The 23,297-nt window shown below is 43.6% G+C and overlaps 1 protein-coding gene, 1 long non-coding RNA gene and 1 pseudogene across 6 annotated transcripts in view; 1 reads left to right on the forward strand and 2 right to left on the reverse strand.

Moving 5' to 3' along the window:
* Positions 1-855, reverse strand: part of KLHL24 (kelch like family member 24) — a 39,407-nt gene extending 38,552 nt beyond the window's left edge. For 2 of the 5 annotated variants that reach the window (XM_027110740.1, XM_027110729.1), the window contains exon 1: positions 735-855. The gene's annotated coding sequence lies outside the window, so the exon portion shown is untranslated. Of the gene's footprint in view, positions 1-535; positions 675-734 lie in introns of those variants that run through there. The other 3 variants (XM_027110709.1, XM_027110734.1, XM_027110716.1) reach the window with 3 other exon arrangements.
* A 4,039-nt stretch (positions 856-4,894) lies between these two features.
* On the forward strand, positions 4,895-7,583 carry LOC113622242 (uncharacterized). The gene is made up of 4 exons (XR_003433464.1): positions 4,895-5,231; positions 5,371-5,452; positions 5,620-5,766; positions 7,247-7,583. It is a non-coding gene; the product is annotated as an uncharacterized LOC113622242 (long non-coding RNA).
* A 1,499-nt stretch (positions 7,584-9,082) lies between these two features.
* On the reverse strand, positions 9,083-10,339 carry LOC113622275 (translation machinery-associated protein 7 pseudogene; annotated as a pseudogene).
* Positions 10,340-23,297: the final 12,958 nt, after the last annotated feature.

Consider the following 23,297-nt stretch of genomic DNA (forward strand, 5'->3'; position numbering starts at 1 on the left):
GAGCGGGCCCCCAGGCGAGCGGTGGTAAACAAAGGCTCGCTGGCGGTGAGGGCGGGGGTAACGGTCAGGTGACGGCGCCGAGCACATTTCGCAACTGCTTTAATGGGGATTCTCTAGCCTGCAGCCCTGGGACCTAACTTGACCCGTCAGTCCTCCCTGTTAGGATCAAACTGTCGCCCCCACCAAGCGGGAAGCTTTGATTTCAGACCTTCGCATTCTCAGCGCTACCTTCGATTAAAAAAGCGACGTTCCGTTCGAAGCCCATCGGCAAAATGCGGGACCCCTCTCCCCAGCCCTGTCCGCCAGCTGCTCCCCGTCCCCCAGGGTGACCCGTACCTGCTACCCCCCGCCCCGGCGGCCATGCCCCTCCCAACCCGCCCCCGGCGGGTGCGCCAGCAGCGCCGCGGTTCCGGGGCGGTAGTGTCAGGAGTTGGGGGTGCCCTTCCTTTCAGAGTGTGGTTGCGGAACCGGGGCTGACAACCCCCAGGGGAGCCCCGGAGACCTCTCGCCCCAAACAGGGGCCCTGCAGCCCCACCCGCAATCTCTCCTCGGACCCCTCCTCTGGCTCCGAGAGGCCGACCGCCGCAGGCTTCCCTCCTGCAGACATCCCCGTGGTCAAGACCTCGGCCGCTCCTCCGCCCCTGGCTCTGGCCGGTTCCTCGCCTTTCGGCCGGTCCCGGAGCTGTCATCCCCAGGTACCTCTCAGCGAAGGCTGGAGGCGGCCCCCGCCGTACCTTAGCTTCCGGCGGCGAAGCGCTGTCTCCTGCGCCGGCGTCTCCTCGAGCCACCAGTCCCTTCGCACCTCACAACAAAGGAAACATGTGACCGCCCGGGCCAAAACACTGAGCGTCACGCAACCCTGGCCAATCCGAGTGGGCGCCCCCCGCCCCGGGAGACCCTGGGAGTTGTAGTTCCTATTCCGGGGGGGGGGTGGCCGCCCCGGCAGCTTGGATTTCCCGCTATAGGGCGGGTGTCGGACGTGGGGCTTGAGATCCAATCCAAGGGCTATTGACTCGGAAACAGTTTTAGGTAGAGATAGGTTAAGAAACTGCATCCGTGTTAGGAGCCTAGTGGGAAACCTCAGTCGGATGTTTATTGCCACGTCCCTAGGCAAAAGCACATAATCAAGAATTCTCAGAACCCTAGAGTTTGGGACCAGGCTTTAGAGACCTTTTAATTTGACCCCTTGGTATAGAATCGGGAAATCTGAGGATCTGAGAGATGAAAGGGACTACAACCCTAGTAGCTAGACAGCGCAGGGAAACTAAATTTCACTGTAAATCTATTACTGTCACCTGTATCATCCTGGGTTAACTTTCTATTTTAAAAGTACATGCAAATCAGACAAAGTTTTCACAAATCCCTGTTTTCTGATTCCCCAAAAGACAGTATTATTTTTTTAATTTAATTTTATTTATTTTTTTGTACAGCAGGTTCTTATTAGTTATCCATTTTATACATATTAGTGTATATGAAATAGAGACACAGATGTAGAGAACAAATGTATGGACACCAAGCGGGGGAAGCGGCGGGGGTGAGGGCATGATGAATTGGGAGATTGGGACTGACATATATACACCAAAAGACATTATTTTATCTTTTTGTTTCAGCAAATATTTTTTTCAAGGTTGAGTACACCTCCAGATTTTGAAACATTTAACTAGTTTTTGGTTTCTGATATCAAAATTATAATTTCTCTCTCTTCCATAATTTATGAATACAGTCATGCTTTTATTAAATAAGAGGATGTGTTCCAGTGATCAGAGGTGTATATAATATAGAAGGCTTGTGTCCAGGCCTTTTAAACAGGCATTTTAGTTCTCTTTTCCATCTGTTATTAAAAATGAAAATACCTACCATTTATTGAGTTTCTACTAAGCTCCAGACAGAGTGTTAGGCACTTTACGTATATCCTTTAATCTTCATAATAACCCAGCAAGATAGTGTTATAATCCCATTTTACAGGTGAAGAAACTAAGCCACATAGGGGATAAACATTTGGCCCTCGTCACTCAGTTATTAAGTGTTGAGGCTGGGGTTGACACATTTAAAAAATATATATATATGTATTAATATAGGTACATAATTGTCTAAAAAGTGTATTTACAAAGTTAAATATTACAAGTCTAGTAGTACAACTGGAGTACCATCTCCCACCCTTCCTCATTCTTCATTCTCCAGAAGCAGCCACTTTCAACAATTTGAGCTATTCTGATATTTACATTTATCTTTCCATATAATGTATGGCTATTTCCCATTAAGGGAGCTGTCATCCCTGTCCCCCATCCTTCCAATATCTTACATTTCTGCTTAACTAATTATTTAATGTTTATGTTATTAAGACTATGTATTTATTGTTCAACGATGAGTTAAACAGTATACAACTTCCTTTCTTGGATGGCTTTTCATTTTTCCTTGGGTAGAAAGGCAGCTAAGCACCTGGGGGTCCTCAATACCATCATAAAGTTCCAACTCCCTGAGAGAGCATTTAAGGGTCTTCCTGATGCACCCTGGGGCCCAACTCTGCAGCCTGAACACCAGCCTCAGTGAACTTCCCACAGGACTCTTGCCCAAAGGACTCTCGCTGTCTGTCTCCAGGCCATTCCCATCCATATCCTGCTCCCTATGCCCCTTATGCCCCCTCTTCCCCTTCACCCCATTCACTAGGTTAGCTCCTGCTCTTCCTTCCAGGAGTCAGCCTGTGAGTCCTCTTTCCAGGAAACCCTCCATTCATCCTCATTGCCCTCTGGGCTAGGTATCTCCCCTCCTTCTTCCCGCAGCAGCCCATCTTTACCTCCTTCCCAGCAGTTATCATACTAATTGTGTGACATCACACTAATTGTGTGACATCACACTAATGCAGGGGTTAGGGGCTCTCATCCTCTGCACACCTGAAAATCTGTGTATAGTTTATAGTCAGTCCTCCACATACCCAATTCCTCTGTATTGCTTCCACATCCACAGAGTCAACCAACCCTGGATGGTGTAGTACTGTAGTATTTACTACTGAAAAAAAAATCTGCATATAAGTGGACCTTTGCAATTCAACCCTTGTTGTTTAAGGGTCAGCTATATATTTACATGCCTTTCCCAACTGAGTATCCTCTGAAATGCCTGAGGTCAGGGATGATGTCTTATTCATTTTGTGTTGCAGTATACCAAGTAGATGTTCCATATGTATCTGTTAACCGGTGAGTGATCTCTACTTCTTGAGGTTAAGGGGCCTTGAGAGAAATAAAAGTGCCTCCAGACCACTTGGGACGCCCTTGGACTGGCCTGCATGATGAGGTCCTCAGATTCTCTTGGGGCAGATGGATGCAGGGTGATCAATCACAGTTCTGAGAGTGGAAAGGAGTGAGGGGACTCACAGGACAGCAGCCCCGGAGACAGGCAGGGGCCTATTGATGGGTGTGGGAGCTCCTCAGGCAGCCCCCGGAATAGAGGTGGTTTTGGCATTGGTAGAGGGCCCTGGGAGTTATGCGTACCCCACAAATCAGTGAGCATGCCTGCCTGGCAGCCTTTTCCTCAGCTGGCACTGGAACAGAAGCAGAGGTGTCAAGTCCAGGGGCAATCTGCTGAAATTGAGTGATGGTAATATGATTTAAAAAAAAATTTTATTGGAGTATAGTTGATTTATAGTGTTGCGTTAGTTTCAGGTGTACAGCAAAGTGAATCAGTTATACATATACATATATCCACTCTTTTTTTTTTTTTAGATTCTTTTCCCATATAGGCCATTACAGCGTATTGAATGGAGTTCCCTGTGCTATATAGCAGGTTCTTATTAGTTTTTTATTTTATATAGAGTGGTGTGTATATGTCAGTCCCAATCTCCCAATTCATCCCCCCCCCCGTAACATGATGTATTTTATGCAGTGTTTACAATCCAGGTCAGTTTGATCATTTGAAGTAGGTAACTACTGAGGGGAATCCGAGGGTCTTCAGACCAATTTCCTCTCCTTTCAGGGATACAGTATATTGCTGCATATTCTGTCTTCTTGCACACACCACATGGAAGTTCTTGTTCTGCTCTCCAGAGCATTCGTGACAGCCTTTAAGGTCTGAAGGTGGCCAAGCGTCCGTAGCTCCTCCAGCCATTCTTTTATTTCTCTCCAGCCTGCTCCTCTTCCCCACGCAGACAACAGTTGGGACATAGTAAATCATCACTCCCTAGACATACCACACACTTTCAGACTTCCCTGCCTCTGCTCTAGGTCTCTTGCACTTGAAGTCCCCCTGTCCCAAATTCCAGTAGAAATATTGGTCATCCTTTAAGGCCCATCTCTGGTGCCACCTGTTCTGATCCTCTCCTCTCTCCCTCACCCGTTGTGAAGCTGTGCACACCTCCCACATCCTTTATAATGTGACACTAGCACTGTGTTTATACCCAGCCCTTGAATGCAGCTGGATCCTTTGACCAGCTACGGGCTCGGCACATTTGCCCCTTCCCTGCAACAAGCCCCAGCTGCAAAGCACTTGATGAATGGAGATTTTACTGAAGGTTTCACAAAGAGAACTATACAGCATCTCACATCACAAAACTCCTTAACAATTCCCTTTAAACATCTCTGCTCCCTCACCTCAGCTCCTCCTTGGTACCAACTACTCCTCTTTTCCCACCATCCACCCTTTCTCTGGGCCTCTGTCCAGCCACAAGATTGGGGTTCCTCCCCTTCCATGATCTCTGCCACCTTCCCCCTAGACAATCCCCTCTACCCTTCCACCCCGCCCCCCGCCATCTCTTTTTCAGTACTTTGCATTTTCACACTCATCACCTTTCAAACAAGAGAGTTCCACTCTTCAGAAGATACAGAATGCCATAAATAACAAATTATCTCAGCGCACTCCACCGCCACCCTTTTTTCCTCCACAGACATGTTTAACATCTCAGCAAGTCTGTTACACAATAACTCCTCAGAGTGCTGAGTGGAGACAAGAGTGAACACAATACACTATTTGCTCGTGGCACCTGAGCCTCTCCAGTCTTGAGGCCTATCCCTTCCCTCCCTTCTCTGGTGAAGAGAGATGTGACTCATCTCTGCAGCTCTTTTGGATACAGAGGTCTGACTCTCTCTGACTCTATAGTTACCAGGAAGGCTGTCTCACCCAGGCCCAGAGAGTCGTGGGCCCTACTAGGCCAGTTAAACCTTGGAGTCAAACACAGTAGTATTAGGATTTAGCAAGGAAAGACATAGATGGAAAATTTTCCATTTTGAGATCTGGGAAAAGAGGTAAGTCTTCTGCCACCTAGAAGGTGAGCTCCCTACCCCTGCTCCCGAGCTTTTCCTTCTGAAACAAGAAATGTTTCTCTTGGGAGTGGTATGGGTGTAGTGGCAAAGCTTGCTTTGTTCTTGAAACCATCCTTCACAGGTCGAAGTCGATGAGGTGCCAGGAATTGGTACCTAGGTGCCTCGGATCCTGTTTGTGACCAAACTTGCCACACCAGATGCAGGTAAGGATGACTGCTTACCACTGTGAGCCCTGGGCTCTGACTTCAGGGGACTGAGGCATACTTGCATCCTCCCTGCATGTGATGCTGGTCCCTGTTTTTCTCTTCATTTTTCTGCCCCAAGGACATCTGATTTCACCTCCCTCTCTTCTTCCTGATTACTTCCCCAGTAATGAGAATTTAGGTGGCCCCTCTGGTCTCTGAAGAAACCTGATGTTTTGGAAGTTACTCCTGCCCTGACTGCTCTAGGTAGGCCTGATTCTCCAAGGGACACCTCATAGCACCTTGTCCTATGACTTGCTGCAGAACCCTCTCAGGTATGAACACATATGGAAAGTGTCTTCTCCTGCTCATGGCATCTGGTCACAAGTTTAGGCCAGTTTTTAAAAATGACCATAATCCCACAGGCTGCTCAGCAGTCTGTCCCACAGATGGCTGTGAGTCCACATAGAATTCCTGCTGCTGGTCCCAGCAGACTTTGACTTCATCTCCAGTTTCTTGCCACCCTGTGACATTTAAGAGGCATGTACTAATTCCAACTTGATGTTCCTCTGCTGTCTCTGGCACTCTTCTTCCAAATGCCTGCAGTTTAGGACAGTGTGTCTTGTCCATCTTGTGTCTTGTCCATCCCTTTTGCCTGATGGGCAGCCTTCCAAGAATCCTTCAGTAGGTATGAAAGGGCTAGACCTGACCACGAATATCTGCAGCAGACGTTTCCTATTCTTGAAAGACTCCATCCAGTTTCTTAGGAGATTGTGTTGGTTGAGGTTGGCCCACCTATCTCCAGCCCAAGAATTCTCACTGCTCATTGGATGCTCTGTCTGAAGCATCTGTTGCGAACAGTGCAACCTCCCAAAAACTTTAATGCAGATCTCAGAGCAGTTCCCACACACTGCTAGTCCAGGACCACCCTAATTTGTGCTGTTATTTTTCACTCCCTTACATAGCTTAGCACTTTGACAGTCATGTTCTCTATCTCCCTATGAAGATTTGAAACCTAAGTGTTTCCACTGGAGCTTTAGACTTGAAGAGTCTAGGTTCAAAACTTAGCTTTTTTTCTTACTAGCTATATAGTCTTGTGTAAATTACTTAATCTTTCTCAGTTTTCTCATCTGTAAAAATGAGGATAAAAACACCTACCTCATAGAATTGTTTTGAAGATGAAATGAGAAAAAAAATATAGTGTCTGGGATATAGTAAGTGCTCAATAACAACCAAATTTATTACTATTATTACTGTCCCCTTCCCCACCAATTCTAGCTATGTCCTCTATGCTCTGTCCTTTGCTTTAGGAGGGGTAAAGAAGGAAAGAAAGGAGGAGTAAAAGAACATATAGCCTTTGTAAACTATATTTGATAAAAAAAAGCCTGAAGACATGAAGTGATTTAGAAAAGATAGAAACCAAAGCCAGACTTTTTGAACATTCACCAGGGTGCTGTCCTCTAACTTCTTTTGTCTTTCCCAATGGGCATTTATAAGATTAAAAAAGAGAGAGACTGCCCACAAGATGTAGAAAAGCAATTTGCCTCTGCTCATAAAATATCCACACTCAAAGGCCACATCGCTGAACTTAAACCATGGTTGCCTTTGAGATGCAGACCAAGGGACTAAGAGTAGGGGTCGAGACCTTTGTTTTTTTCAGTAAGCTTTTGACAATTAAAAAAAACAAAAACAAAAACTACCTACATATATACACTTTTCAAATTAAAAAAAAATGTTTTAAAAAGTGCTTGCCTGACTAATGTGATTAAAAATAAGCACCTGTGCTAACTATTGTGCAATCTCTTTTGCTTCCAGCCCCAGATCTCTCTGCAACTGGCCTAGAAAACAGCGAGGGCTCCTAGGTCACCAGCATACAGGGACAGATACTCGACGCTGCTTGTGACAGCATTGCAAGCACATGCCTGACATACTTTGGAAAGGCTGCCTGGTTCTATTACTGGTGCATGAAAGTTTTGCTCCGGTAGGAAATCTCTAAATTTAGATGATTTTCAGGATGAACTCTGAGTGATCTTTGTCCCCAACACGAGTAAGGAATTGGAGGTCACCTTGCTTTTTACTATTTATTTTTTTAATTTATTTACTTTATTTTAAATGCCAGAGTTGATGTTTAATAATGCAAAACTTTTGAAGATTGCCATTTAAAAAAATAAATTTATTTATTTATTTTCAATAATAAATAATAAATAAATAAATAATAAATAAATAAATAAATAATAAATAAATTTATTTTTAATAAATTTGAATCTTCGTTGCTGTGCGTGGGCTTTTTCTAGTTGTGGCGAGTGGGGTCTACTCTTCCTTGTGGTACGTGGGCTTCTCATTGTGGTGGCTTCTCTTGTGCGGAACACGGGCTCTAGGCGTGCGGGCTTCAATAGTTGCGGCTTGCAGGCTCTAGAGCGCAGGGTCAGTACGGTTAGTTACTTAGTTGCTCCGCGGCATGTGGTATTTTCCCGGACCAGGGCTCGAACCCGTGTCCTCTGCATTGGCAGGCAGATTCTTAACCACTGTGCCACCAGGGAAGTCCCAAAGAATGGAAAATAAAACAAACAAACACAAGGGAGTATCTAAGATTTCTCCTTTACGGTTCTCATAAAAATTTTACCCTGAGTTCCTTTTTTTTTTGGCTTGAGTGTGCAAATCATTATTATAATAATACATCATAATAATACTTTGCACACTCAAGTGAAATAAAAACAAATCCAAGGTAAAAGCTCTATGGAGGTGTTTAGGATGAATCCAGTTTAGGGATTTAGTTCTTATATAATGTCAAGATGCTTAAAGGTTGCCATTTTAATTGAAGAAAAGACAATTTCACTAATGAGATAATTTTTTTTTCTTTTGCGGTACGTGGGCCTCTCACTGTTGTAGCCTCTCCCGTTGCGGAGCATAGGCTCCGGACGCGCAGGCTCAGCCGCCACGGCTCGAGGGCCTAGCCGCTCCGCGGCATGTGGGATCTTCCCGGACCGGGGCACGAACCCGTTTCCCCTGCATCAGCAGGCTGACTTTCAACCACTGCGCCACCAGGGAAGCCCACTAATGAGAGAATTTTAAGGAATGCTGAATTTAATGGAGAATCAGCTCCTTGAAAGACGAGACTCTACAGAGGATTTTTTGGTATGTGTACAGTCAAGGTATTTTTATTTATGTACTTTAAAAAAATTACTGGGGTGTATTAGACAGTAGAGTTTGTACAGTTTAATGGTTTGATATACGTACACATTGTGAAATGGTTACTACAATCAAGCTAATTAACATACCTATCACCTCAGATAGTTACCGGTTTCTTTTTTCCCTTTTTTTTTTTTTAACATAAGTTTATTCTTAAATGTAGAATAGGTACTAAGACTACACTTCAGGGACTTCCCTGGTGGCACAGTGGTCAAGAATCCGCCTGCCGATGCAGGGGACATGGGTTCGAGCCCTGGTCCGGGAAGATCCCACATGCCAGAGCAACTAAGCCCGTGCGCCTCAGCTACTGAGCCTGCGCCCTAGAGCCCGCGAGCCACAAGTAATGAGCCTGCGTGCCGCAACTACTGAATCCCGTGCGCCTGGAGCCCGTGCTCTACAAGAGTAAACCACTACAATGAGAAGCACGCACACAGCAATGAAGACCCAACGCAGCCAGAAATAAATAAATTAATTATTTTTTTTAAAAAAGAATAAGACTATACTTTTCTAGCTATAGGTGGCAACCGATGTTATGGCAGGGGATCCAAATGTTTAAATAGGAATGGAATTAAGGACCATTGTTGCCTCAAGCACAAGGAACAGCTTACTTTTTGCCAGATTTCTTAATTCCACCTGTGACCTGGGGGCCCTTCCCTGAGGCCTTCGCTTTTAACTCCCTGAGTTTCTTCTGCTCCTCTTTCTGTTTCTGCTTAATGCCTTATCTTCCTCATCCATCTCCTTGGCCTGCTTCTTGGGCTTCTTCTTACCACCTTTGCAGCTGGACATGGTGTCTGCCACTCCTTCCCCAGCTTCTTTCCCTTTCTTATGCAGTGAGAACACTTAACATCTACCCTTTTAGCAAATTTCAAGTATACAACAAAATATTGTTAACTGTAATCATGTTGTTCTACATTAGATCTCTAGAACTCATTCATCATGCATAACTGGAACTTTACATCCTTTGACCCACATCTTTCCGTCCCTCTGCCCCCAGCCCCTGTTAGCACCATTCTGTTCTCTGGTTCTATAGCGTCAACACATTTTAGATTCCACACACAAATGATATCATGCAGTATTTGTCATTCTGTGTTTGGCTTATTTCACTTAGCATAATGTCCCTCACATTCATACATGTTGTTGCAAATAGCAAGATTTCATTCTTTTTAAAGGCTGAATAATATTCCATTGTGTATATATAGCCAACAGTGTTTCTTTATGGAGAATCAGGAAGGTAACTTTGGATTCAGATGGACTGGGTTCAGATCCTGACTCTGCTACCACTGTCAGGGTGACAGTGGATGGTTTATTTAATTGCTCTGAAGCTCAGCTTCTTTGTGTGAAACCTAATAATACCTTCTTATTATGAGAATTAAATGCTTATGAAAAGAGCACATAGACCTCAATAAATGGTTAAGTATTATTCAGCCAGGACATAATGGTTAAGTATTATTTTGTCAAAATATAATGATAATTACTATTATGACAGGACATAATGGTGCATTGACAGATCCTAGCAAAGAAAGATTCTTCCTGTTTAACAAAGAACAACATGGGGTAATGGAAAAAATACATAGAAAAGAGAGGGATCCTGGGGAGCCCTGCCATAACTTACTCAGTCACCCTGGACAAATCACCTAATCTCCTTGAGTCCCAATTTCTTCATCTCTAAAAGGAGCACTGTGCCTTCCACCATGAAGGTGTTTGGGTGAACTATTTCTAAAGGCCTGTCTAGTTTTAGAGGTACAGGAAGTTTGTGTATTTTTTTTTTTTTTGGTACACGGTCCTCTCACTGTTGTGGCCTCTCCCGTTGCGGAGCACAGGCTCCGGACGCGCAGGCTCAGTGGCCATGGCTCACGGGCCCAGCCGCTCCGTGCGGCATGTGGGATCCTCCCAGACCGGGGCACAAACCCATGTCCCCTGCATCGGCAGGCGGACTCTCAACCACTGCGCCACCAGGGAAGCCCCTTGTGTATCTTTTTGATTGAAAGGACTGCAGTGGAAAATTTCTTTTGGTTCAACAAGCACCCAAATCAAGACATTCCTGGGAGCACATAGAATTCTTTGGGAAGGAGTTGGGTGGCTGTAAGAGGCTACGAATGACCAGAAATTAGTTTCCAGCTCTGGGAGTGAAAAGCCTGCTTGATAGGCTAATGGGATTTGGGGGAGGACACGGCTGCTTCCTTTGTGATCAGACTGAACTCGGTTTCTCTACTGAACCTTTAAAACAACTCTCCCACTCCTGAAGCAATACCCTCCACAAAGTCTTTCCAAGCTGGGTCCCTGGACCAGCACGCCCTGCTTATGTAGCCGTACTCTTAAGGGTGGACCCCAGTCAACTACCTTTCCCTCCAAGTCACCCCACTCCTGTACTTCACCTCAGTTTGCCCTGCTCACAGCCCTTCTTGTGGGACTCATTACCCCCCCAAATTCAGCCCTCAGCTCTTTCTATTTTTAACTTCCCACTCAGTGACTTTTGGGAGTGAACAGTCACATGTGCTGGGGAATTTATGACATTACTGGCTCACACTCTCCCTCTTACCTTCTCACTAATAATCCCTTGCTTTAAAAAGAAGAAATTAATAGTTTTTAAAGTTCCCTTCCTCCAAATTTAAAAGTATTACATGCCAACTGTAGGAAACTTTAGAAGGGATAAGGAAGAAATTGGATATCATCTATGATCTTCCAACCCTAAGAGAGCTACTGTTAGCAATATATTTCCAACCTTTTATTTCTTTGTATCTATATTTATAGTGTGTCTATAGCTATTTATACATATTTTTGCATATTTGAATTAATACTTACATGCAAAATAAACTCTTATATATCACCATTTAATAGGTGGCTTTCTGTTTCCTTCTCTCTGATCTGTCTTGATCTTTCACCTCTTGGCAGTCCCAATGACACTGACCTGCAGCTTGGAACTAGCTTACATCAGCATGTTATTACTAAATATTGAGAAGAGTTAGAGTTTTATATGCTAATAAAAAGATATCTGTCCGCAAAGTGAAGATGATTTAGGTTCATCAACTCTTCAGACATGAATACCAGGACAAATTTATTGATGTTTTTTGAATTTCTCAGCATACAATTTCTTTCAGTGTTCCCTTGCTTTTTATTTTTAATTTTATTTTTATATCCCCCTTTTCATTTTTTATTAAACAGAAATTTGCAATAAGGTTAAAGTAAATCTTTCATTAAAATATTACTCATAATGCCATTATGCTACCAATACAACTATTTAAACATTTCATATACATTTCACATAGGCTCAGAATCTGATTACATACTATTATATAAATATATATATTTTTAACTTAAGACTCTATGAGGAATATCTTCTGTGGTGTATTAAGTCCACCCAATTAACTGTTTTCTTTGACTTTATATTAATGATGAGAACAGTAATGGCCAACATTTATTGAGCACTATTCCAGGTGTTTAAGTGCTTTGCCTGCATTTTCTTATTTAATCTCCACAGCAACACTGTGAGGTAGCAACTATTATTAGCTAGCCCCCGCTTTTATAAACAGGAAAACTGAGATTCAGGAACATTAACTAGTTTGCCCAAAGGCTGGAGCGTAGAAAATCTGACTCTGGGGTCTGTGCTCCTTCTGAATCATTATACAGTTCTTTTTGCTTAATAATGTGCCTTGGTAGATATGCTCTACTTTGTTAAACTACTCCATTGGTTTTGGATACTTATGTTGCATCAAATTTTTTCCCCCAATTTCAATAACTCTGCAATGAATCAGTTTCTGCATATAGATTTCTGCTTTACTGCATGATTTCCTTATGGTTAGTTCTCAGAAATGGAAAGGGAAAATAATTTTATTCAAAGGGAGCTTATTGGAGGAGCTGTTGGGAGAAGACAGGAAAATTTATTCAGTTTTTAAGCCACAGGCTCTGTTCCTGAACCCCACACTATGGAGTTGAAGGAGGTGTGGAGGTAGGGATACTGGGGCATTATGGAATCTCGTCCCTTTCAGGCTGTGTTTGGGGCCTCTCCTACTATGGAACACTGGACTTCCTGTTATTGTAATGTTTATTAAAGATATTTAAACTTATTTTATTTTGTTACCCACTAAGAAAAGGACTGTCTATTTTTCTTTTTTGTATCCCAGGGCTTAACATAGTGCTCATTACATAGTAAGTGCTTAGTATGTGCTTGTTGAGTGAAAAAATGAAGGTTAGAGAAAGAAAGACCTCTCTTAACTGTGAACTCTCAGTTTCAATTGAATTAACTGTGATAGTAAGGACTAATACCTACTCAGCGTATGTATTAAGAATCGGGATGGGTTAAGTCTTTTTATTTTTGACACTTTTTGCAGCTTAGCTGACACCGGAAGTTTCTGTCTTCCCAGGGTTAGGAAATTCCTACAGATAAGCAAACAATTCCCCTGGGAAAGCAAACCAACCAACTCAAGATCACACCCCAACCACCTGGTTTATTGGGTGCTCCCAGGACTCTCACCTTTGGGCCACTGTTCCCCTGTCCTAATCGCCTCAGGGCTAGGTACCTGGCAACTAGAGACGGCCCCAATGCCCCAGAGTCTGCTGAAATTATTCAAACTAGACAATCCTAAACCTACGTACCCTGCCTCATCTATTCCTTCCTGTGAAAACCGTAATAGAGGTATTGCCCACATTTTCCCCTTGATTCTTCTGCCCCCTGATCCACACTAGTGCTTCCCCTTGTGGCCCTGTGTGGCGTGATGTGCCCCCACCTTTTGGGAACTCTGAATAACGAGTTATCTTTTCAATGGCAGTCACCTCCTCCTGTGCTGGCCTCACTATACTTGAATAATAATGAAACCTACATCTTAAAACAGGTACTAAAGTTAACAATGACTGAGATGATGGTGGATGAAACATTGTGACGATGTAAGGGGACAGTAGGGCTGCAAGATGTAACTGACAGTAGTAGTAGCATTAACTAACAAGGTATATGGTTAAAAGCCAGGGAGAGGGCATGATAATTATGATAATTAATAGCAATAATAATCACATAAACTTTGCACTTTAATAATATTAATAATCTCACTATTTTATACAGCACTTTCCTACATATTATCTAATTTGCTTCTCACAACACATACCTTTTAGATAACATTATTATCCTGTCTGATTACAGAATGGCCTAGGCCCATTCATAGAACCAGAAATAAGATTGAATATCACTGGATCCAATCTCCTCAATGTACTTGAGGAAGCTGAGGCCCAGTGAGGGTGTGATGGTTAATTTTAAGTGTCAACATGATTGGGCCATGGGGTGCCCAGACATTTGGTGAAACATTATTTCTGGGTGTGTCTGTTAAGGTGTTTCTGGATGAGATTAACGTTTGAATCTGTAGACTGAGTAAAGCAGATTGCCCTTCTCAATGTTCGTGGGCTTCACCCAATTGGTTGAAGACCAGAATAGAACAAAAGGTGGAGTAAGAGAGAATTCTCTTTCTGCCTGATGTCTTTGAGCTGGGACACTGGTCTTCTCCTGCTGTTGGGTCACTTGGGCTGGAGCTATACTATTCATCCTTGCTCTCCGGCTTACCAACTGCAAATCCTGGGGCTTCTCAGCCTCCATAATTGCGTGAGCCAATTCCTTATAATAAATCCCATTGCTTCTGTTTCTCTGGGGAACCCAGACTATTACAGAGGGGAAAGGACTCTGACTTTGCCTTACCCCATCCCTCCTAACTGTGGTCGTAGATATCCTCTGCTGGCTAAACCCAACCTAATTTAGGAGCCCTCTCAGAGCCCAGTAGGAGGCGGGGCAAAACCCCAGCAGCTGGTGGTCTTGGGATCAGTTTCTAAGGCTCCCGTCCCATTGAGGTCTGGCTGACACCCCTTGGTTACCACCCAAGGTCCATCCCATTTACCTTAGGCCAGAGGTAAGCCAAGACCCCAGGGTGGGTCCTCTTACCTCTGCTCACAACACTTCACAACAGCACCTGTCAAGGCACCTGAGACAGTACTTAAGAAGGACATGGCTCTTCTGTAGGGTAACTGCCTTCGTATCCCTGGGATGCCAAGCTGGCTTGGACTTGGGAACCCAAGAAGGGGATCAAGGTCATCTGAGGTTTCAAGACAGGGGCTTGGTTATAAACCATTCCCATTCCATTAGTGGGTTCAAAGTGGAACTGGCCACAAGATGAGGATACAGAGGCCTGAATTATTGGTCCAGGTACCTCAGACTTCCCAGGAATGAAATTTGCCCTAGAGTATAAAGTGAATTTGCAGCCTAGAGGGAGGTAATGTATAAAGCCCTACAGAGCAGGGAGCTGGCCAGTGCTGCTAGAGAACTTTACCTGTTAGTTTCACAAGTTCTCAACCTTTATTAAAGAACCACTGGGAGCTGGAGGACTCAAGGTCCAGCTGATGGGTCTGACTCCGCTCAGAATCAGAGAACTTCTATTTGAGACAACATCTAACAGTGACAGCAAAGCTTGGTGGGAAAAGAGAGGCAGCGGAAAGTGCAGACAAAGAGAAAGAGCAAAAATGGAGAGCACGCGAATTGCCTGAGCTAGTTTCTGTGCTGTCAACTCTAGCCAGGAGCTACACAAACTCCTGCTGATGTCACCATCAGAAATAAAATATGACTCCTTTGCATCTCTACCTTCACTAACAAAATGTTGTGTCTATCTGTGTGCTGAGGACAAGATCAAGAGCTGGTGTGAGTGTGCTGGCTGGGTGGGTAGCCAGCAGGGGCAGAGCAGGGAATCAGGGGCTTGGCAGAAGCCAAGGGCTGGGTCACCAAGGGGCTCAGACAGGATCCGGGGGAGCTGTGGGCATAAAGAGGTATCAGATCAGTAAACCCTCAGAGGGAAGCTGGGTTCTCTGATTTACGAAAAGATTCTGAACCAGAGGAGTGGATAAGGCAGAAATGGAGGCTGCAGGGCTGGAGACAGCACCAGGGAATTTCCAAATTTCCCTGAGAGGAGGGCACAGCCCTCCTTGGATCAGGATTTTTCTCCCTTTGCGGAGCACAGGCTCTGGACGCGCAGGTTCAGCGGCCATGGCTTACGGGCCCAGCGGCTCCGCGGCATGTGGGATCTTCCCAGACCGGGGCATGAACCCGTGTCCCCTGCAACGACAGGCGGACTCTCAACCACTGCACCACCAGGGAAGCCCTGGATCAGGTTTTTTTAGAAAAAGAAATTGGATTAAGTTTAATTAATCAGGGATGGTTCAGGTTTTTGCATTTAAATTTAATTTTAAAATTAATTAAATTTTACAGACAGCTGCACGCACAGGATGGTCTTTCTAGGCCTGCAGGGACCAGACCTCTCAGGGAAGCCCAATGCCCACCTGCATCCTCACTTCCCCAGAGGCCCATGACAGATGGCAGGCTGTACCTTTGGGCAGAGGGGATTCATTTGAGGATCAGGGATCATCTTTGGATTTTTCCTTCAGGACTCAGCCTCCCACCTTTTGGGATAAGAACAAGTGGTGGAATTATAGAAAATATAGAAAGCAGGGTAAAGAAATGGAATAAGCCGCCCACAATTCCACTCTTCAGAGGCAATCACCCTGCTTCTGCACCTGTGGAGTGGGCATAATTACTATAATGGATTGTCATATTAGATGAGGGAGAAGCTATTTTAACATTTTGGTGTGTTTCCTCCTATTCTTTTCATTAAGCATTTTAAAATTGGAATCACACTGTATATATAATTTTTCCCCACATTTGTTCCTTAATAAATATCATGGCTATTCTCATAGCCACAAATATACTGTGTGTGTGTGTGTGTGTGTGTCTGTGTATGTATGTTCCAGTAAAACTACCTACAGAGCAGATGATGGGTCAGATTTAGTCGTGGGCAGCAGCTGGATGACTCTGGGTGTAGAGAGTCCAATGCCTGGCCTGCCCCAGTGCAGAACAAGGGGCAGCCCCCGATAAAATCACAGCTGACAATGGAAATGATGATGCTCTCCTCCTCAGGGATTCAGAGGTCAACTGGTCACATTTCTACTTACAAGAAACTCACCATCTAAGATGTGTAGGGTGCTGGGGGTTAAACCAGCAAGAGACGAGGTTTAAACAGATTGCATTCTGTTTAAGCCCCATTTAGTCTGGGGTTCCCTGGGTCCATATTTAATACCTAACACAGTGGCATGAGTTCTCTGAGAGAGGAAAGTGAGGACCTTATCTCATAACTGAAAATTTCCTGGACGCCCCAGAAGAGGTGGCTGATTCTTGCCCTCTGTGGCCCTGCCTCTCACCATCATTTTGGAGGGTATCTGGACCGTGCCTCCAGGGCAGGGGAGTGCAGGCAGGAGCCAAGGACTTGGCAAAAATACTTTTTTCAACTGTCACTTTTGATAATTGCTTTATATTCTATCACATGATCAAAATGTAATTTATTTATCCCTTTTCATTATGTGGACTATTTAGGTTGTTTCTAGTTTGCTGTTAAAATACTATAAAGAGCATCTTGGTACATAAATCATTCTCCTAAACTTAAGCTCTTTTGTGAGTATTAGATGGAAGGAAAACTATCTTAACATTTTGGTGTGTCCACTTCTAGTCTTTTTATTTGGTATTTTAAACATGATTGGAATCATACTGAATAAATAATTTTATTCCACCTTTTTTCTTAATAATATATCACAACTCTTCTCATGGTTATGTTTTGTTTACAGATACAATTATGTTAGCATCTGAAAGCTTAAGGCTCTTACTACATATTATCAAGTTGCTTTCCAGATAATTATACCATTTATTTCCAACAAGCTTTAGGTCTCAAACACAGACTTTGATTAAGCTTTTTTTTTTTTTTTAAATGATTAAGCTTTAACAAGGATTTTTCAACTGAGAAAACCTGGGCTTGGTTTCGTTACTTCCATTTCAGACCTGAGTGGAAGAGCTTGGCCTCCTTGCTCTTGCCTGTTGGTCATGTCCTCTCTGGGGAGTGGGAGTTTGAGAGGAGGGAACACAGGGAGAGACTTGGATTTCCTTTCCCCACCCTATCTGGTACGGCTCACCCAGAGCTGAACCCATGTTCTGATCTTGTCCTCATCTCTCAATCTTGAGCTCTTTTCCCTGGAAGCAGTAGGCTGGTGTAGAAAAAGCTTTGGGTTCAAATCCCAGTTCTGGGACTTACTGGCTGAGTGAGGTTAGGCAAAGCTCCTTACTGTCTCTGAACCGTAGTTTCCAAATCTGTGAAAAGGGCATGATAATAGGCATGTAGTGAGAAGTAGATAAAAGAAACTATGTGAAGCATAGGTGTATTTAACAAATGGTAGTCCTTTCCTATTCTGTTCTTCTGTTATCCAGGGATGGCCTGGAGTTGCCATCTCAGATGAGGCACCGGAATCATCGTTCTCATAACTGTGGTATGATTTGTAGGGGAAGGAAGCCACATTCCCTCCAGGCTTTTGTACGTTTTGTTCCCCAATTTAGATCAATGATTCTTAAATTATACTATGCATTAGAATCACAAATACTGATGGGCCCAAAACATAGAATTTCTGATTCTGTAAGTCTGGGGAAGGGTCTGGGAACTTGCATTTCTAACAAGTTCTCAGTTGATGCTGATGCTGCTGGTCTGGAAACACATTTTGAGAACCTCTGGCCTAGACCATTCTACTACTCTTCCTATCATTTTGGCTGACTCCGACTCATCCTTCAAGTCTCAGCTTTGATTTTATTACCTCTAAAAAGTGTTTCTTAAACCTGAAGTCCAAATTAAGCATCCACCCTCTATACTTTCAAAGCTTCCTGGACCTGCTTGCTCATAGGACTTATGACAATGTTCTGTAATTGTCTTATGACTTTTCTGTATCCCCCAGTAGACTACAACTTATTTGGAAAAGTGACTCTGTCTGTCCTGTCCATGGCTGTGTCTACAGGACCTTGTTTAGTGCTTGGTACATAGTAGGTGCTCAATAAATGCTTGTTGAATGAATGAGTGAGCCAGACCCTGGGTGATTGGAACCAGAGCCTAGGGACTCATGAGGGTGGGGCAGGTAAAGGAGTAAGTTCTAGTGGCCAGTGTCCAGGCACATCTAGGAATTCAGTGCTAAGGAGATAAGCAGAACATTGCAGGAGCTATAGGTCCAGGGACTGGACCTCAAGAGCTTAGTCTACCCTCTGGGTATGGAGAGCAGGGCAGAACCCAGTATCATAGAAACTGAACAGGGACTTAAGACTCAATTTCTGATTAAGATGCTTGATCCATGGATGAACCTCAAGGGCATTATGTTAAATGAAATAAGTCAGACAGAGAAAGACCTAAACCCCGTCTGGGGTCTTTACTGAATGACCCAGGTGCTCAGTGGGGTTTCTGCACTCTGCCTGATCAGAACTCACATGTATCCTAGATCTAGGTGAGCTCTGGGGATTTTCAAGCTTGCAACCACTGATAATTTCCCAGGATTGTTGTAAGGATTAAATCAAATTATTCATGTGAAGAATATTGCAGGGGGTTGTTACCAAGAAAGGATACATGAGGGGCTTCTGGGGTGCTGGCAATCAATATATTTTTTTTATCTGGGTGGTGGTTACATGTGTGTTCACTTTACTTGTTAAACTGAACATGTTCTGTGTATATGTTATATATCACAATAAAAATTAAAAGAGAGAATATAGCATTGTGTGGACATACGGTAGGTGCTTAATGAATGGTAGTCAGCCTGATTAAATGAGATAAGATATGTAAAATGCTTGACACAGAATCCAGCACACAATGGGTTCAGAATCATTTCCTGTAAGTAAACTTTTATGCAAGTATAACCTACAAAAAGACAAATACACAAAGCACAAACAACAGTTCAATGAATTTTTCTTAGTGTGAACACACTTGAGTAACCAATAACCATGTCAAGGAATAGAACTGAATTGCTGTTATAAAAGGGTATGAAATGGGATTTTTCTGATGTCTCAGAATATTGGCTAAATTCTCAAAGCCAGTGATAAACACCTCTCCCCCTTCTAAAGAGTGTTGTTAGACATACCTTTAGGGCCTCCTAAAAGATGGCAGAGATGGTCCTGTGACTATCAGCCTCTGTCACCCACCTCCAGCCTCACAGGAGACTAGGATTTCAAAGGCGGCTCATTTGAGAGTCTGCCTAGGAGGGAGTGATGTGGTTAAGTGATGGACTGACAAGGGATTACAGCCTCCATGCTTCCATAGAACCAGAGTTTAGGGCTAAGAGAGTTTGAGGGAAGCCTGACATACAGACCCTGGGAGTGAGGTTAGGGACCAGTGTTTTCTTCCAGCCTGAAGAATTCTGAAAGTAGGAGGCAGGCTGGAGAAGACTATGATGGTGTAGTTAGAGAGAGGGCAATAGTTTGGTGGGGTAAGGATGGTGAGTTCCCTGGCCAAATGGAAGCTGAACTGGGCAGTGGGCTTTCAGTTGCCTTGCTGGGGTCCTGTCCCAGAGGGCTACCTGTCAGGACTCCAGCAGTATGAGGAAGTGGTGGTTATCTCCAGAGGTCAGGAGAGGCAGGGGTGGATTGTAGTAGATTAACCAGAGAGTACAGGACATCACCCACATCAGGGAACCATGCACTACAAAGATACTATGATGGCCTCTGAAGAACCCACAGATGCTTCCCCTCTAAAGACCTAGTATGTGAACCTCAGCCAACTAAGTTAGTCAAGAGAGACCACAGACTGCACCAGCCTGAGTTAAAAGAACTTTCCCTTCCCTTCCCCTTCCCTTTCCCCTAACCCAACCCTAGAAGAGCCAGAAGATGAGGTGGATGAGGTGAAACAAGGGTTGACATTGCAGACCACACATGTGTTCTTACCCAGTGTTGATTCCCAAGCCACTGGTCAAGCCTCGGGGGGAGGTGGAGAGAAGTATTGAATTGGATGTGAGTTTTTTAACTTACTATGGACTGGACTTTTTTAAGGTCCCCAGTAGAGGCTATTCCTATAACCACAAGAGCCTGAAAATCGTTAAGATGTTCCTGAGATTCTGTCCAGGGGCTAAAAAAAGAGATCCGGTGAGGCATGTTAAAGGACAGTGTTAGGAGAAAAATAAAGCCATTTCCTGTTTGTACCTCTTGAGTTCAGCCCAGTGTGTGTGTGTGTGTGTGTGTGTGTGTGAACCCATACGCACATGCACCCATTGCATTAGCTTGGCTATGACAGAGCATGGAGAATTTCTCTTCCACTATAAGGTGCACTTTTGTAGGGATTAGAATTCATTAAGTCCTGTCTCTCTCCTGCGGACAGTCCTAGGTAAATGCGGGTAGTTTCTTTCTCTCCTCTTTCATTATCAATCTGTATCTGAAGGTTTTCCTGATGATTCTCAGATCATTTAAATATCTACAGTTCCTCCCCAACCAGTTACATTTTAAATTCATGTCTTCGACATATCAAAGGCATTCTGGGTCCCTTCACAGAAATTGATGAAGCAATTACATTCATCAACAATGCATGTACAGGTTATGATTGCATAATAGCAATATTGGTCTTTCTGTATTTATCTCAGAATTTGTGAAATAAAATAAAACCATTGAAACTACATATTTATTATATTTCACATAGAAAAAAATTTTAAACATACCACTAGTCGCTCCTGGTGTGGCTGTTCCCTTGGACTTCAGTTCCCTCATCTGGAGAAGGGGGCTATCGTCATAGTGGTCTCCTGGAGTTGCCAGATCCAGCAGCTTCAGTGTCTTTCTACCCTGCTCAGCTCTCAGGAGTGAGTTTTCAGGACCACTTGTCGCAGCAGTTTTGAATTCTCTTTCCCAGCTCTTGAAAGATGTGCTTGGTCCCTTCCGCAGCAGAGAGATCTGCTTCTTTGGTGGGGAGGAATGGGGGATGGGTAGATGTGATGGGAAGAGGCAGGGAGGGGGGCGACTGGCAGGAATTGATTGAATAAGAGGGAGGATTTGTGACAAGGGTGTCAAAGAGGCAGAGAAAGTACAGAGAAAGGGTTTGGAGAGAGGGCCAAGAAGGGTGCATGAAGCTTTTGATTAAAAATGGTATTACATCAACAAAAACACTGGTATTTAGGTGATTAAAAAAGAGTACAGTGTTGAAAATTTGTATAGCAATCACAATTACAAATCTTGGGGCTTCCCTGGTGGCACAGTGGTTAAGAAGCCGCCTGTCAATGCAGGGGACATGGGTTCGATCCCTGGTCTGGGAAGATCCCACATGGCTCAGAGCAACTAAGCCCGTGCGCCACAACTACTGAGCCCACGTGCCACAACTACTGAAGCCCACGAGCCTAGAGTCGGTGCTCCACAACAAGAGAAGCCACCACAATGAAGCCTGCACAGCACAACGAAGAGTAGCCCCCGCTCACCTCAACTAGAGAAAGCCCGTGCACAGCAATGAAGACCCAACATAGCCAAAAATAAAATAGATAAATTTAAGGAAAAAAATTACAAATCTTCCTGGGAAGATCTCTGTAGGCGGCCAGTAATAGAGAATTTTATTCTGAATACCGCATCCTTTTGGTCTCAAAGATTTATGTCTTCTGACTTTTTCTACAAACTTTGGGGTTTGCCCTATTTGGATCCTGAAATTCCATGATAAAGTGGAAAGAGTTTTTGAAAGGTATTGGAGTCAAACAGACCTGATTTGTCTGTCTGCTATTATTAATTGCAGAGCCCATCACATAACCTCTCTGAGCCTTAATTTCTCCATCTGTAAATATGTACCTAAGATACAGACTATTAAGCAATTAAATGAAAGTACAAAATAGAATATTTAAAACACCCAGCACAGTACTTGACACACAGCAAGTGCTCAATAGGTGGTTAAAATTGTTAATATGGTTTTGTCTAGTATTCCATCAAACTAAAGTGTCTTAGTTTGATTAAATACTTACTGTAGCTGTAGTTTTTGAAGTTTCTCAGTTTTCTAAGATTTGTTTGTCTAAACTATTCAAAACAGTACTAGCATAAAAGCTTTTGCCCAGAATGCAAACTTCTTTGGTGCTGTATTCCTAGAAGTGAAATAATTAGGTCAAATGTGTCAACAGCTTTGTAGCCTGCCAGTTGGTGCTAAGAAAAATTGGACCAATTTGAAATGCAAATGTGACCCCTAGGTGTATTTATTTCCAAAGTCTGGGCAATAAGGATACTTTAAAAATGTTTACATTTGTGGTGGCTGCTGAGACCTGCTTTTATATAAGGTTCAGATTCTCAGAATTTTTATGAGCTTTTTCAGTCACATTTGCCTTGTATACTTTTCCCCAGTCTGCATATTTGTGGTTGGGTCCTATTCCATTTCATTGCACTGAGGTTTTGGTATATATCTATGTATAAAATGTATCTCTTATAATATAAATGCATTTTATTTTTCTTTAATAATCTTAAACTTATCTATCATACACAAAAATAAAAATTTTATTAAAATATTTAGTTCTTTAATACACCTGCAGCTTAAAATAGTGAACAGTGTGTGTTAAAGACAATATTAATTCATTTGCCAATATTTATTTAATGTTTCATATGTGTTACTTATTTTGTGTAGTAGGTGCTTCACGTCTGGTGTTTTGAATCTATTTCTGGGTTCTTGGCTCTTTTTTTTTTTTTTTTGCTGTATGCAGGTCTCTCACTGTTGTGGCCTCTCCCGTTGCCGAGCACAGGCTCCAGACGCACAGGCTCAGCGGCCATGGCTCACGAGCCCAGCCGCTCCTCGGTGTGTGGGATCTTCCCGGACCGGGGCGTGAACCCGCGTCCCCTGCATCGGCAGGCGGACTCTCAACCACTGCG

Source organism: Aethalodelphis obliquidens, unplaced genomic scaffold (assembly GCF_003676395.1).
Source record: "Aethalodelphis obliquidens isolate GAN/ISIS:26980383/991018 unplaced genomic scaffold, ASM367639v1 scaffold1, whole genome shotgun sequence".
In the NCBI taxonomy this organism is placed as follows: domain Eukaryota; kingdom Metazoa; phylum Chordata; class Mammalia; order Artiodactyla; family Delphinidae; genus Aethalodelphis; species Aethalodelphis obliquidens.